General features: G+C 33.7%; 1 protein-coding gene across 2 annotated transcripts in view; it reads right to left on the bottom strand.

Moving 5' to 3' along the window:
* The window catches only part of LOC111049173 (beta-TrCP), a 103,392-nt gene that overhangs the window by 48,170 nt on the left and 37,556 nt on the right, over positions 1-17,666 (bottom strand). The window lies entirely within an intron of this gene.

Raw genomic sequence — 17,666 nt, 5'->3', positions numbered from 1 at the left:
AGCAAAACCAAAGTTGATCAAATACTGTCATTATAACGTGGACTTCACTATAGTAGTTCTGTGAACAGTAGACCTCAAGCAGTATTTTCATCCACAAGTACCTGATTGAAACTATAGACCTTATGGAAATACAGCAATAGACTGGCTTCTCCACACATCTGTGTAATCACTTGTCAGCTGATTTATGATGAATAATTCTACATATAGTCTGATTTTTACTCTAATATTGGCGTATGAAGGAGGCTCCTTTTTCCTTTTATATTATCCTTTAAATGCAAAATTTCCAAAAACCTTGTACATACGTCGAAGCGCAATTAAAAAAGGAACATACCTGTCAAATTTCATGAAAATCTATTACCGCGTTTCGCCGTAAATGCGCAACATATAAACATTTAAACATTAAGAGAAATGCCGAACCGTCGACTTGAATCTTACACCTCACTTCGTTCGGTCAATTATTTTTTGAAACTTGAGATAAAAATGTTAACTATAAAACAACGTATATAAAACTATTATTCAAAACATTGTTCAACAACTCTACACTCTACTTTGAGACAGAAATCGAATCAATCAGATAGTTTTTCGGATTTTCCTATAGGGAAGGTCTATATTATGAGTTCACTCTTCAAAATGAGAGAGAATGAAACACACAATATATGATGTCATTCCATAATTCTATCGATATTACCAGAATAGCGAACAGTTTTACGTACTAATTAGGAAACCCCGAGAGAAATTATATCTAAACAATATTAATATCAAATAATCAATCTTCTTAGAGAGTGTGTCAACAGCTAATGTGTATCGATTTCACTAATTACTGTACTAACTATCATCAAGATTATAATAGGATTAAACATGTTCATGGAATGAGAGCTTTCCTTTTAAATGAAGAAATACATATTTCTCATTAACTTCTCTACCAAAACGTTCAGCAGCTTTTTTGTAAACTAATTGATTTCAACTCGATAAGTTGTCTTATTATTTCACAAAACCTACTCTAGAACATGGTACGCCATAGTGGAGTATATCAATTTCCATACAGAAAACACTAGACAAGTAGAGGACACATTATAAAAAAATTTATTGTAACTAACTATTGTATGTAATTGTAATATGTATTTAATGTTTTCTGTAATTGATGTAGTAGTTTTAGTTTTTAGGGAAATAAACATTTACTTATTTATTTATACAGCTAGCTATATTTAAGCTTCATCAGTTATGTCATGTTTTGAGACTCAAAATAACTGATGATCATGTAATTATAATTGGAACCATCATTGGATTACTTTTATAATTAGAACCAAGCAGAACAATAACTCATACCCAAACCCCAAGTATTACCCAATACCCAAGTATTTTATACTCTAATAACTCACATTAATTAATTAATGTGACAACAAATTAATAAAATGAATAGTAACAGATTTATGAACCAAAAATTATTACCATAAAACTCTAGCATCATCGATTCAAGAAACAGTTCATTTCGAAAGGCAGCGTTCTGTATCAAATGAGAGTTCGTAAATCACTCAAGGGATTCTCGTTTCCAAGTAGGAAACTCCAAAACCAAGATAAATATTGTGAGGGAGTAGTAGGGGGTTATTTGAGACAATTTAGATACAGGAGGGGGTTGGTTGAAGAAGGAGAAGAGAGCATTAAAACGAAAAAAAAAAGACAGACGACAGGACAGTGTATCAACCTATCAACAGAGACAGACAGACAGACACATTTAGATAAACCTGAGTTGACATCAACCTACTTGTCAAATCTTTTTTCTACGTAGGAGGCCTACTCATAAAAACCGAAGCTTTTTTCCAATACATATAACAATAATATTGGTATCATTATATTGGTATACAGCTATTCGTTCATTGTATAAAGCATTTAATTATCTTCAATTTTTCAGTCATCAGTGATAATAATATTAGTAATCATCGTAAACAATATTTTAAATAGCGAACTCATTTCACCCCGACACATATTATTATAGTGGGGTATCATAATTAGAACTAAGTTTAGTATTAGCAATTTTGTATATATAATATAACAACTATGTCACTATGTTAACTTTTGTCAATAAACTCCTCTGGTTGCAATTCATTTGCAATCAGAGAAATTATTATTTAATGTAAGAGAGATGTGGATTGAAGGATACTGTGGGTTAAAAATCCTGTTTAGAAAGAATTCATTGCAGAAATTTTGATTGATTGACAAGAGGCTCTCATCAATTCAGATCATAAGAGCAAAACATGCATATTTAATACCCCCATCGATAATAACCCATGAATAGAAAATAGCAAAACGTGAATGTTACGACATGTTTGTTTGAATCTATCCAACTTGATAGATGATACATATTGGGATGGAAATTAATATGCAATTTTTGACAAAAATCAAATCCTATTATATTAAGCGAACCATTTATGTACCGTATTTTTATATTTGGTTACATTTATTTATGGTTATTTATGTCCGACTGATCTCGAAAACGGCTCTAACGATTTCCACGAAATTTGGAACATAGTAGGTTTATGATACAAAAATTCAATGGCACTAGGTTCCATCCTTGGGGAAACTCGTTGAACGACATTAAAAGGATAATTCATCCTTGGCTGAAACAGCTGTGGATAGTAAAAAAGGGAGTGAGCGAGTGAGTCTGTCGAAAATCAAAATATCGCATCCCCGAAATTCATAAGCTGACGTATAGCCAGCTGTAAAATATAAACACGATCATTTTAGAGAATTGTGTTCTGTTTATCAATAAATAAAAGTAACGAGCGAAGCTCGGTGCCCCGATATTATATAGTATATTGGTGATAGTGACAGATGAAGTTGAGGGCTCCAAGTTGCAAAAAGGAGAATATTGTACACTCAGACGAAGTCACATTGATGATTGAGAAGTCATAATGATATAACTTAGACAGCTTTCCCTTAGAAAGACTTGAAAGACTTGAAAGAAACATCATAAAATACCGACAAGGCAGTTAAATTCACCGGATTTGGTTACTATCAATAATTATTATTAGTTACTGAATAACTGTTACTGTATACTTGAAAACCGCTCGTTTCTATCATTCATAGCACGCGTTTCGAGGCACGTTTCACAGTCGAAATTAGCAGACGCCCGCGTGCGTAAGTGACCGAACATTGCGTACAAGCTGCTAGAGAGGAACAAGAATAGAAAAAGAGAAAGAGGACGGAGAGAAAGGAGAGGAAAACGAAAATAGATAGGTGACAAATCGCTTGCATCACTTGCAGACGCCAACACACACTGCGCCACTGCCAAAATAATTAGTTCGCAGTAAACGTTCCAAATTCTAAAACGCACCGACATGAATCGTCAATTATTCATACACTTGCGACTTTACAATCATTACAACGCGCCAGTTTACATGAAACCCCTCATGAATTTTTTAAGCATGCATGGAAGACGGAAATGACTTCTTCGTTTGAATTCGAATTTGAATAATTACTAACCAAAAGTTTTTTTATAATACTGTATTAGAGAAAATACTGCAGAGAAACAAGTACTGTGCTATTTATACTCACTATCAACTATGTATAATTATATAATTACCCATTCATTGTCTCAGGGGAAATTTCTTTAAATTCGATCAACAGTTTTCATAAGAGTGAAATAACTAGAACCCTTCTTAAAACTAGTAGTTCTGTGAACAGTAGACCTCACGCAGTATTCTCATCCACAAGTACCTGATTGAAACTATAGACCTTATGGAAATACAGCAATAGACTTGCTTCTCCACACATCTGTGTAATCACTTGTCAGCTGATTTATGATGAATAATTCTATAGTCTGATTTTGACTCTAATATTGGCGTACGAAGGAGGCTCCTTCTTCCTTTTATATTAGGCTATCCTTGAATTTCCAAAAACCCTGTATGTACGTCGACGCGCAATTAAAAAAGGAACATACCTGTCAAATTTCATGAAAATCTATTACCGCGTTTTGCCGTAAATGCGCAACATTTAAACATTAAGAGAAATGCCAAACCGTGGACTTGAATCTTAGACCTCACTTCGCTCGGTCAATAAAACACTATAGTTTACCTAATAGCTAGACCATGTTGAGACGATGATTCTTATATGAAGTTAAACTAGAATTTTATTATCGAATTATTGATGAAACCTGATAAAAAACCAATTAATAACTTGATAATTATTGATAAACTTTGCACTGAATTCCACGCTATACCATTTCTTTACAAATTACTACATTTAATATAAGAATTTTTGATGACTTGGACATGGTTTTTTTTTGGTCTTGCAATCATTTCCACATCGCACACAAGTTTGATTTAACAATGTTATTGTGCCTTGGCTGTGCCATTTTTGTGAGGAATACACCAAACTTTCAATAGTATATTTTTGTTTTTGCACAAATAAAGGTATTATGTAGGTACTATTCTGCTGTATTTCCACATGATTTATTGAGACACTTATCAGTTTGAAAGATATCCATAGGTTATCAGTTTAAGATATAAGATATCAGTTTGAAAGATATCAAGAGTTGAAAAGCATAATTATTATGTTGTTACATGAGCAGAGTAGGCTATCGTATCTAATTCAATAGCTGAATATGCTGCATTTTGTAATAGAGATTTCAGATATGCATGCTGCAATTATTACTTTATTACTCTGAGATAAATTTTGATGATGAATCAGTGAATTTACGATGGGTTGTAAAACAAGAATTCGACACTGAACTACAAGAATGTTTTTCGACTCTGATGGTCTAACAACCATTCCATGCTAGGAATTCCTGGGAGTTTTCACAGATGGTATTCCAGAGCCCAGGACATGTTCACACATATCTGAAAGGGTTCACCGTTTACACAGTGCCGGACATTGTAAACAAGAGGCACTGGTGAGTAATGGCGTTGCTAGGCAACCAAACGACGCTCAGAAAACACCACGTGTCTGTCGTCCATGGAAATAACAAAATATTGATCTTTCTTAACACGCAATTAAATCTAAAGGAATATCCTAGAGAGCGAGCAACGGGGAACATACAGAACATGACAATGCTTTCAAACGGGGAAGGATTCAGAGGTAAAGACAAAACTGCAGAAGTCAAATGTAGAGAACAATCTGGTAATTCAACAACCTTGAGAGTTAAGCTACGTTTACACCAAAGTTATTAACAAAATGTTAATAACTTAATACTTATTAGATTGAACATAGCTTATCATACACATGATGATCATTTATGTGTTTGACAAGTAACGTTCAATCGAATATAATCTATAAGGATTAAGTTATTAACATTTTGTTAATAGCTTTGGTGTAAACCAAGCTTTAAGCTGCGTTTACACCAAAGTTATAAGCAAAATGTTAATAACTAATAGATTCTTAATCCTTATGATTCTATTAGATTGACCGGAACTTGACAAACACATATGTTCATAGTGTGTAAAATAAGTTATGTTCCATCATAGAGAAACAATAGCGTAAGTAGATATGCCATGGTATAGGGCGTTTATGTCGCAACTTTTACTGTTATCTCAAGCCGATTACTGTCGATTATTGTCGATTTCTACTGTTTTGACCGGGTAAGAGTGTATGAACGGCACAATATGAGAGACTACCAGCGTCATACAGCTTCACGGGAAAGAATTACATGAACTATCGGCTTGAGATAACAGTAAAAGTTGCGACATAAACGCCCTATACCATGGCATATCTACTTATACTATTGTTTCTCTATGGTTCCATCTAATAGAATCTATAAGGATTAATATAAATTAACAAAATGTTTATTTTTCCGTTCTTATAGATTCTATTAGATTGAACATAACTTATCATACTCATGACGTGCATATGTGTTTGTCAAGCTCCGTTCAATCTAATAGGAGCTATAGGGACGGAAAAATAAACATTTTGTTAATAACTTTGGTGTAAACGCAGCTGAAACATTACGAAACACGAATAACGAAATACAGTAGAACAGAATGAGTAAAGAACATAGACAACAAATGAAAAAGAAAGGTTACTAATTATTAATTAGAACATAAATGAGGCTAATTATAAGAATTATCAAGAAAACTTGTAACCTACTAGACTTTCAAGGAGTTATACAATTGAATGCTTACTCAAAAACTGGAAAGGTTTACAGTATTATTATCCTCAAGTAGAAATGGAAAAGTGCAACAGTAAATGAACAATTTTTCAAGATGATAACTCAGAATAAATTATTGATTCAAACAAGATTCACTACAAACAAATTCTATTGAGACAACCATACTTTTCTCTAAAGATTTAATCAACGATTTAGATTTTATCCAGAGCCACCTAGAAGACTAGGAATTAATTTGCAATCTTATGAACTCATTCATAATTTTGTGTGATAATTTCATATAATCTGATATTCTGAGACAGTCAAATTCGTTTCATAATACGTTTTTCAAAAATATTGTAATTTGCAAAGACAACATTGGCTCTTGCAAAAATTAGCTAAAACACAGTTGAAAATATCCCTAACCGACCACAACTTTTTACTAAGGAAGCACCGCCAACAGAATCAAAACAACAGAAACATCCTGTCTACTTCCCAATTACAGTTTGAAAAAGATCACCAAAAACGGAGTGACCAGTTATCAAAAACACAACTTGTTGACAGCCGTGTTTATTTTAAACAATAGGGAAATTGTAGAAAAAACTGAGCAGGAAATTATTGGAATTTAAAATGTGTAAAAAATGTATTGTAAGCTCATTCAAGTTCCAATTTAATTAGGGTTAATTAGGATACAAACATAGTATGTTTTAGTCATTGGAAAATAAAAATTGTTCTTGAACAATTAGGACTCTAATAGAGGTCAAAGTTTGGTAAAAAGAGTAAGGAAGTAATTTATCTATACATTGATGGATACAATATAATTATAACTATGAATGATTGGGAAAGTAACAACAGGCTTAAAGCCCAAAACTGTTCCTTTCCCAAATTTAGATAGAAATTGTCCAAAAATAGGTTATGTTTACACTTCACGATTTTTGCCCAATTTTGAGTCTAAAATATTTGAAATAAGAATAACTTCTTCGAGAAGTTCTAACCGATTGTCAAGTTCTTGAAATGACTGTTTCATTAAAAATGCTAAATACAGTTTTAATGAAATAATATTGTAATTAACTATTAAAAGTATTCACTTATTACTGATTGAAATGGATGTTCAATCAATGTTGAATAAATTTTATTCAAATAAAATTTGAAATTGAACAATGAAAAGCTAATAACTGAGGCTAGGAGCACACCAGTTAGTCAAGACAAGATAAGACACGTTTAGTCACAATACTTCACATTGTTGCTTATGACGCAACTCACACTGATTAGTCATTGCAATTAGACATGTCTTCATAAAAGACATCTATATGAAGTATTGTGTCTGATCATGTCTTGTCTTGTCTTGACTAACAGGTGTGCGTCTAGCCTAATCCTTTATTTAGTGCTGAGTGCTTTAGTACCAATAAGAAACGGAATACTAATAATTACGGATTGGAATGAATTTTGCAATTAATTCTTTCATCAGGATGCTAGATTAAAGAATTACATAAGTTGTATAAAATGAAATGGGGGAAGTTTTGGGCAAGAGTCTATTGTGTAATTTCAAACGTTACAATTTTATAATATGGAATAAATAAATGAGTAATAATTATAATATTAACATACTTGAAAATTGATCTAACAATCTTTCTACTAGTTTACAACATATGTAGACCAACTTATTGTTATAAAGAAAAATAAAAATCTCAGAACCATTTTGTTGAAATATTTAATCACAACATGTTTCGGACATTTATGCCATTTTCAAGTGATATGAAGTAAATAAATAAATACTGCTTAAATAAAGATTCTAAAATGGTACTGAGATTTTTATTTTTCTTTATATTTATATTACAAGTAGCCCTATACAGAAAAGAGATCAACTTATTGTTTCCTTGATCAGTCCTTCTTCAGTAATCTGTTGGGTTTCGGTTATTCCTAGTTTATTAGCAGTACAGACGACCGAGACAAGGAGCACAGACAAAATAAACTGAAGACAAAACGACAACACATGACTCAGGGGCTACAAAGCATCTAATAATAATTGACAGTGAGGCAAAGATAGACACAGACTAGTGTGAGTTGAGCAGCCTATTTTCCAGCGAGGTCTGCGGCCCCTGGATTGACTGACTGCCTAAAAACAAACACAGGATGCAACAGCCATCTTTACTTCACTCTTCACTCACTGCACTCCAAATGTGCAGTTTCTATACAGTGACAGGCCACACGACACAAATTAGACGAATTATTACTTCGGCCGATCCAAACAACTCATTGGTTGATACAGATCGCAAACCTGTATCTTTCTACATGATACAGATCTCATACCTGTATCTTTCTATAATATGATACAGATCTCATACCTGTATCCTATACTATTAAACGAGCAGCTTCTGTTTAGATGTTTATAAATGTGTTTATGTTTGTATTTCACCGGATCTCGAAAATGGCTCTAACGATTCTCACGAAATTCATAACATAGTAGGTTTATAATATAAAGATTCGATTGCACTAGGTCTCATCCATGAGAAAACTCGCTGAAGGACATTAAAATGATAATTATTATTCATCTTTGGAAAAACATATGATAATAATTATTTCGTCGTCTGTTGGTGATGGAAGTGAGTGAGCGAGTTCATGTGTGTGGGACTGTGTCAAAATTATGACTCAGCTGTTGAACTTTTGTAATCATTCAATCAGGTACTTAGTGCCGGTTGTAAAAAAACCTGGTTATTTCCAATCCTGATAATTTCGATAGATCCATCTTTTTGAAATGGTCTTCTCTGATTTGGTTCACGTGAAGTTAATCAAGATTAAAATTTAACCGGCTTTTGTGCAACTGGGCCTTTGTGAGGGAAATTTTTGCATTCCTCTGGGAATCAATCTCAATAATTTAATGTTATTAGATGGAACATTTCTGTATGAATATTATTATAATTTCTTCTTTCGTAATAAATTTTATATGCTTTTGTACTCCATATCGGTCCCCGATATTCTTCCTATAATATGATATAGATCTCATACCTGTATCTTTCTATAATATGATACAGAACTCATAACTGTACAGTGAAAGTAATCTTGACACAAATATCAATATAGAAAGACGAATTATTACTTCGAATGAGCCCAAGCAACTAATTGGGAGATACAGATAAACCGTTAGCCAAATTATATGAAATGCTGATTGCTGATAAACATTACTCATGAAATCCAACATTATATGAAATGCTGATTGCTGATAAACATTTATCATGTGACTCAGCTCTCTGACAAACATTAACCAAAAGATAGAAGATAACACTAAAAGCAGAATTGGTAAATGCAGATGAATTTTGATAATTCAGTTTTTAATAAATCGAGATTGCATATTATTGTATATCAGATGAGTAATTCCATCAAATTAACAATTTTAATTAGATACAATAGGCTATTTTATGAGATGATGAATCTAGTAATTTATTTAGTTTGACGCCATAATTGCTATTGGAAAGTTTAATAAATGGTATTGAGGCGGAATATTATATCATAGAGAAACAATAGCGTGAGTAGATATCCCATGGTATAGCTCGTTTATGTTGCAACTTTTACTGTTATCTCAAGCCGATTACTGTCGATTTTTACTGTTTTGTTGGGGTGATATTGTACAGACGGCACAGTTTGAGAGACTACGAGCGTCACACAGCTTCACGGGAAAGAACTACGTGGATTATCGGCTTGAGATAACAGTAAAAGTTGCGACATAAACGCCCTATACCATGGGATATCTACTCACGCTATTGTTTCTCTATGATTATATCTACTAATCTACATCCATAACCCAAGTAAAGCCCCAAACCAATGGCGGCTCGCCGGGGGAATCAAGTACTGCCCGGCTGTACCAAAATATTCCAATAGAAAATAATGTTTTTATAATAAGAATAAGTAAATAAAGTTCCCAGAATATTCATAAGGTTATGATTATATATTGTTCAATAACTTATCATTAATCTCATTAGCTGAATCTGAATAAGGCTGGCTGTGCGTATGAAACGTGAAGCATTTTGTCGCTGGTGAGTTTTGTTGTTGTCCCATATTACTGAGATATTCGTTCTGAGCTGCATTTTGCTCAGGGGATGCCGTGTTCTATTTTGCAGTACTGACCTTGGCCGCTACAGGAGTACTATACACACGCGTTGCCATGGAAACGATATATACATACTTATAGACTCTACATTAGTGAAGCCTATAGGTACTGCAAGACGAGCTGGGGCATCCCCTTACTACCAACCTTGCAATATGAAAATGCAGAACATAACGTAAAAACGAGGAATGTGTTTTGCAAAAATTCTATCGGTCAGGTTGGCACAATCAAAGTTTTAAAAGCGCTCGGTTGATGAACTGCATGTCTGCTGTTTACAGTTTGATGTTATCCTAAAAATCTTGAAAACAACACGGTACACATCGCGCTGATTCTTATTATTGAGATTAATTTATTCTATTGAACATTATTCTATAAATATACCGGTGTAAATGATGTATCTGTGGAAGTAAGTGTTAGTTACAGTTAGTGTAGTGTTATAATCTTGTAGTGTGAATACTGAATAGTAGTTACATTATGGAACCATCGATAGATTTAGTTTGTGCTCTCTTAGAGACACCATTCTTCAAGTGGACTGATGGCGACGAAACGTCAGACTCAAGTAAGTCAAAACAAACGGATGTACCCGGTTAATTCTTTTACATATAATATATCCATCCGCGAAACACTCAAATGTAATATATATATATATATTATATATATATATATATATATATATATATATATATATATATATATATATAATATATATATATATAAGCGAAATGGCACTCACTCACTGACTGACTGACTCACTCACTTACTCGCATAACTAAAAATCTACCGGACCAAAAACGTTCAAATTTGGTAGGTATATTCAGTTGGCCCTTTAGAGGCGCACTAAGAAATCTTTTGGCAATATTTTAACTCCAAGGGTTGTTTTTAAGGGTTTAAAGTTCGTCTTTAGCATGTATATTCTTCTTCTCCCAATCTCTTAATTATAATTGAAATTTCCATATCATATGTTACTATAGAACTATAATCTAGATAGAGTACCTCTTCGAAACAGTTGTTAACTGGCAACTAAATTAATAATTTGTCAGGTTGGCATTAAGTTGAGTTGACTTTGTTAGGTTGGCACCAAGTTGAAGATTTAAATGCATTTATCGCGGAAAAATTGATTGGGCACTGCTACTTCAATCCTGGGAATATTATATTTCTAGCCGTCAGGCTCGCTTCGCTCGCCGTATCCGTTTAGCCAGACGTTTAGTCTGGACCCCCGACTGGATTGTCCTAACATATGATAAAAATGCTCAAATGAAAAATGCAGGCGAGCGAAGCGAGCCTGCTGATCTCATTCTTGGACGATTCAGTCGGGGGTCCAGGGGGCAGAGCCCCCTGGCTAGACGGATACGGCGAGCGAAGCGAGCCTGACGGCTAGTTAGATATAATAGGCTATTTTATGAGATGATGAATCTAGTAATTTATTTAGTTTGATTCAATAATTGGTATTGAAAAGTTTAATGAATGGTATTGAGGCGGAATATTCTATCATAGAGGAACAATAGCGTGAGAAATTAAATTATACCTCAGATATTCTTATTTTCTGTAGATATCCCATGGTATAGGGCGTTTATGTTGCAACTTTTACTGTTATCTCAAGCCGATTACTGTCGATTTTTACTGTTTTGTTGGGGTGATATTGTACAGACGGCACAGTTTGAGAGACTACGAGCGTCACACAGCTTCACGGGAAAGAACTACGTGGATTATCGGCTTGAGATAACAGTAAAAGTTGCCACATAAACGCCCTATACCATGGGATATCTACTCACACTATTGTTTCTCTATGATTATATATCTACTAATCTACATCCATAACCCAAGTAAAGCTCCAAACTATGTGAAGTTATTGCACAGATAAAAGTTCCATGAATTCTAATTAATAATAATTAAAAATAACACAATATTTGTAATGTATATTGTAAGTTAATTGCATATTTTAATTTATATACAGTATACTCGAGTTGTAAAAATTCAACTGCGAATCACCCATTGTCTGACAGAATAATTGATTATCCAATCATTACTAGATGCTACGATTGAATGACTCATTGTGTTTTGTTTCATACGCCAAGTTCAATACTGCAAGTTAACCACAAAAGGAATTGATTACTACTCATTGATTATTCAGTTCTTTGCTTACTAACGATTTTAATTCAATTATAATGTATTTCATTTAACGGTGCAATATGATCAAGATATATTTTTGGACATGAAACCAACACTGAATAAGTAGTGCTTTTGTCATGCGAATTTAACAATTAGCCTGGAATTTTTTAATACCAGTAATCCGGATACTTGAATAAACTGGTTCAAACTTTAATAATTATGTAAAATAATATTAATCTCTTGATCTCGATATCAATTTATCAGTCTTCTTAATAGAGTCATTTATAATGAATTTTAATTTTTATCTAATTTGATGGATGATTGAATAAATAAATACTTTTATTCATCTTATTATATTATATTTATTCATGAATAAATGAATAAATAGTAGAATGAATAAATATTTATTCATCTTTTTATTTTAACAGACCTGTTGGGTGTGTTCGTAAATAGAAGTTTGCCAATAAGAAGTCGTAATCTTTACCTGAAAGAGAAGAAAATAATTAATAACTCATAACAAATTAGAATTTCTCAGAAGTTTAGTATTACGAGTAAAATAGACTAAGCGAATAACCTCTGTGAATAGACAGTTTACGTCTCTTATATGTGGTATCAAGGATAACTAGTAGTTCTGTGAACAGTAGACCTCGCGCTCAGTGAGTTACATTGACCTGTTGTTTTCTCAAAAATTAATAAATAATTTATCAATTAAAAATGTCTAGAAAAAATCCTAAATAAACAAGAGCTTTCTGTCCTATATCGTACCGTGACGTGTCGTCCCGGAATGTGAGTGTGAGCGCTGTTATCAGGTCTGGCTGCAACTGTCTACAACACAACGTTGATGGAAAGATACAATTTTCAAGATGTTCGATGTTTTTGAACGGGTAGTATTATAGTCAACTGTCTACTAACATTAATGGAAAGATACATTTTCAAGATGTTCGATGTTTTTGAACGGGTAGTATTAGTCTATAGTCCCCTAGACAGCTGATTTATGATGAATAATTCTATAGTCTGATTTTTACGGTAATATTGGCGTATGAAGGAGGCTCCTTTTTCCTTTTATATTATCCATGAAATGCGAAATTTCCAAAAATCTTGTATATACAGAGTGATTCTTAATTATGCTTAAATAATTTAATACGTGATAGTAGAGGTAAAAATAAGAAAAAAAGTTCTTATAAACATATATCCATAAACGCTTCATTATCGAGCTATACAGAGTGAAAGATTTCGCCCGGAATTCAGTTCCTCTGGTGAAATACACCGATACTGAATTGTTTGGGTACTAGTTTACCTATGAGTTATTAGTTCTCTCCTCATAAAACAGCAAATTATAACTAATAAAAGTTGAATAAAATGTATTCTTATGTAGTACATTACACCACGAAAATTTGCTGTTTTATGAGGAGAGAACTAATAACTCATAGGTAAACTAGTACCCAAACAATTCAGTATCGGTGTATTTCACCAGAGGAACTGAATTCCGGGCGAAATCTTTCACCCTCTATAGCTCGCTAATTAAGCGTTTATGGATATATGTTTATAAGAACTTTTTTTCTTATTTTTACCTCTACTATCACGTATTAAATTATTTTACCATAATTAAGAATCACCCTGTATACGTCGACGCGCAATTTAAAAAGGAACATACCTGTCTAATTTCATGAAAATCTATTACCGCGTTTCGCCATAAATGCGCAACATAAAAACATATAAACATTAAGAGAAATGCCAAACCGTCGACTTGAATCTTAGACCTCACTTCGCTCGGTCAAAAATTATAGTTTCAGTTAGGAAAAGTGATTCTAATATAGTGACATTGACAAAGAATCAAATCTTATCCTTCCGTACACATATCCTATCCCCATGAGTATCTTGAAACAGGATATGGGCGTTGGATGCAAGATTGCAACATGATGCATGCAACTGATGACCGGTTGTTGCACATAGCAAGAGACAGGACTCTGGATGCAACACGTTGCATGCAACAGAAGACCGACTGTTGCAAACGGCAATCAGTTGGCAATGATACAGTGCAGGATCACTATAACGGTAATCGGGTCAGGAGTTGACTCAGACTATGCTCACGTTGATAAGACGTGGAAGGCAGCTGTCAAAGAGACTCCAATCGATTCGAATAAGTGATCGGAAGGAGAAGCAACAAAGAAAAGAATGAAGGATTCAAATAAGAGGAAGAAGAAGAAAGATGAGAAGATCTAATAGGAGGAAAGAAAAATGTTGAAGGAAGAAGGGTGAGAAGATCTAATAGGATGAAGAAAAAAGTTGAAGGAAGAGGGAGAAGGATGAGGAGATCTAATAAGATGAAAGAAAAGAAAGTTGAAGGAAGAGGGAGAAGGATGAGGTGATCTAATAAGATGAAAGAAAAAGTTAAAGGAAGAGGGAGAAGGATGAGGAGATCTAATAAGATGAAAGAAAAGAAAGTTGAAGGAAGAGGGAGAAGGATGAGGAGATCTAATAAGATGAAAGAAAAGAAAGTTGAAGGAATCTAATAAGATAAACTGGAAGAAAAGGACAAATAATAAAATTTAGAAGAAGAACAAAAACCACGATGGAAGAACAGGAAAAGGAAGTTCAATGTTGAGAAATAACAGCTAATTTACAAACAGCTGTGCTTAGTGAGAATTTGTGTGTATTTTTGGCTTCAAAATTATATAAAATGACTTGATTAATTCAAAATGCAATGATTAAGTGTAATATTTAACTACAGTTTGGTGTTTTAATTCTTCTAAATTCAAAATTTCTAACTTTTATATATTTTTGGATGAAAATTGAACTTAAACGTTTTACAGTGAAAACATAACCTATTTTTTTTAACATGTTATTTATTATCAAAATTTGGGAATAGAATAGATTTAGGCCAAGCCTGCTGTTCCTTCCTAATCATATTTATATGATTTATGATTGTATCTACGAATAAATAAATAACAAGTAAGGAGTAAGAATTGAGAAAGTTGAGGAGCAAAAGTAAAATTTATTAACAATGGATGAGGTGGGAGGTGGAAACGAATTAGGACAAAAAGAGAGAGGGAAAACAAGAAGCTTTTAAGAACAGAAAAGAATGGTAAATTATATAAGAAGTGGAGAGATTACGTCTGAAGGATAACACGGGAGTTGGTGGAGAGGATGAAGTAGTAAATGAGGAAGAAGTAGGAGTTGATGATGGAGAAGGAAGATTATAAAGCGAAATAATAAAAGCAGGGAGAAGAAGAGATAAGGATATAGATGAAATGAAATATGAAGTAATTGGGTGATGAAAATAAAGAGAAGAAAGTATAGAAAATAATCGAGGAATTCAAAGAATTCTATAGAAGATAATGATCAATTTCGCGAAAAAAATTAGAAAGCTAATATTGAAAAGAAATATGAAGTAATTGGGTGATGAAAATTAAGAGAAGAAAGTATATAAAATAATCGATGAATTCAAAGAATTCAATAGAAGATAATGATCAATTTCGCGAAAAATATTAGAAAGCCATATTTTTACAAAGAAGCACTGATTGGGAGAGAAAAACTAAGGATTCTCCTTGAATTAAACAAGATTAAACTTCTTATATTGAACAAGAAGACACTGGAGGAAGGATAATATTAATAAGGGGAAAGACGACTAGGATGACGAAGCAGATGTTGGTAAAGAAAGTGAGAACCAGACAAGAAGAGAGTACGGATGAGAACAGATGTTAAAGGAGGAGAAGGAGGAGAAGGATGAGGAGTAGGAGTATAGGATATGAAAAGAAAACTATATAAATTAAAAATAATTGGAAGAAAAATGAATGTATCCAAGCAAGAAGATGATTATGAGCCAAAGAAGTTGATGATTGAGGCAGGACGAGGAGCCAAAGAAAGATGAGGAGAAAGAGAGATAAAAAATGACAAAAGGAGAACAATAAGACGAAAATGATGGCGATAAGAAGAGACATTGATCAAGAATTGAAAATAAATAACAATAGGTGGAGATGATTATAATGCTGTCAAAATACAGTACAACTAACAGAGCTAGAAAATAAAAATGCACAGGTGGAAGAGAGTAGTGGTGAAAAATAAAATGTAAAGGGAGAAAAAGAAGAAGAAGAAGAAGAAGAAGTAGGAAAAGAGGAATCAAAAACAGAAGCAGAAGATGATTATAAGCCGAAGAAAATGATGATTGTGGCAGGAGAAGAAGCCAAAGAAAGGTGAGAAGAGAGATAAAAAATGGTAGAAAGAGAACAATAAGACGAAAATGATGGCGATAAGAAGAGAAGAGAACATTGATCCAGAATTGAAAATAAATAATAATGGGTGAAGATGATTATAATGCTGTCAAAATATAACTAACAGAGCTAGAAAATAAACATACATAAGTAGAAGTGAGTAGTAGAGGATGAGGATAGGGAGGAGGGGAAGAGGAGGAAGGTGACTCAAGGAGGAGGAGAAGGAGGTGTTGGTGGAGGAGGAGGAGGAGGAGGAGGAGGAGAAGATGATGAAGAAGGAGGAAGAGGATGAGTGTAGTAGAAGATGATGAAGAAGAAGAAGAAGAAGAAGAAGAAGGAGGAGGAAGAAGAAGAAGAAGGAGGAAGAAGAAGAAGAAGGAGGAAGAAGAAGAAGAAGGAGGAGGAGGAGGAGGAGGAGGAGGAGGAGGAGGAGAAGAAGAAGAAGAAGAAGAAGGAGAAGGAGAAGAAAGAGGATGAGAGAAGAAATTATTATAATAAAAAGATAATAGGAAGGAGGTGTCGGCATGACACGCAATTGAAGTGCCAGGATATAGCAACAGACACAATGGCCCAACAATTCAATGTAAAAAGGTGCCGCTCAAGGCCCAAAGCGCAAATTCATCCAAGGAGCATGCATGCTGCACATAAATGGCACTTGGCTAACGGGAAACAGTTGACGGGACACTAGACACTGGCCCAGTAGGTCCAGACCTCCGCAGAGTGTCTGTCAGACCTCCATAGAGTGTCTGTCTCATGTTTGCAGACGTGTCTGCCTCACACACATTACTGTGGAATGTTCCCTACCATCACACTGTTAACCAAGGATTCAGGTAATAGACCAAGTTGAACAGATATATAGAAATTAAATTTCAAACACTTATGAAGTTAAAAAATCTGGTGTGGCGCACTCACACAACTTTCCTTGCTGTTATGAAAATTGATCACCTGACGCTAGTGTGCACGCGCATCTCAAGTCTACTTATAAACAAAGATCTGAGCCAGCTGGTGACAGGACAATAACGCTGGAGACATACGAGGTCTGCTATCTCTTCATAGTGAATCAATTAATAGAATCAACAGTTGCCAACAGTTTGCAATTGAAATAATAACATTTTCTAGAATTTCGTGCTTATTTTCAATTGTAGGTGAAAATGTAACTGAACATTAA

Source organism: Nilaparvata lugens, chromosome 4, assembly GCF_014356525.2.
Source record: "Nilaparvata lugens isolate BPH chromosome 4, ASM1435652v1, whole genome shotgun sequence".
In the NCBI taxonomy this organism is placed as follows: Eukaryota; Metazoa; Arthropoda; class Insecta; order Hemiptera; family Delphacidae; genus Nilaparvata; species Nilaparvata lugens.
This window is presented reverse-complemented; position numbering and strand designations above follow the sequence as displayed.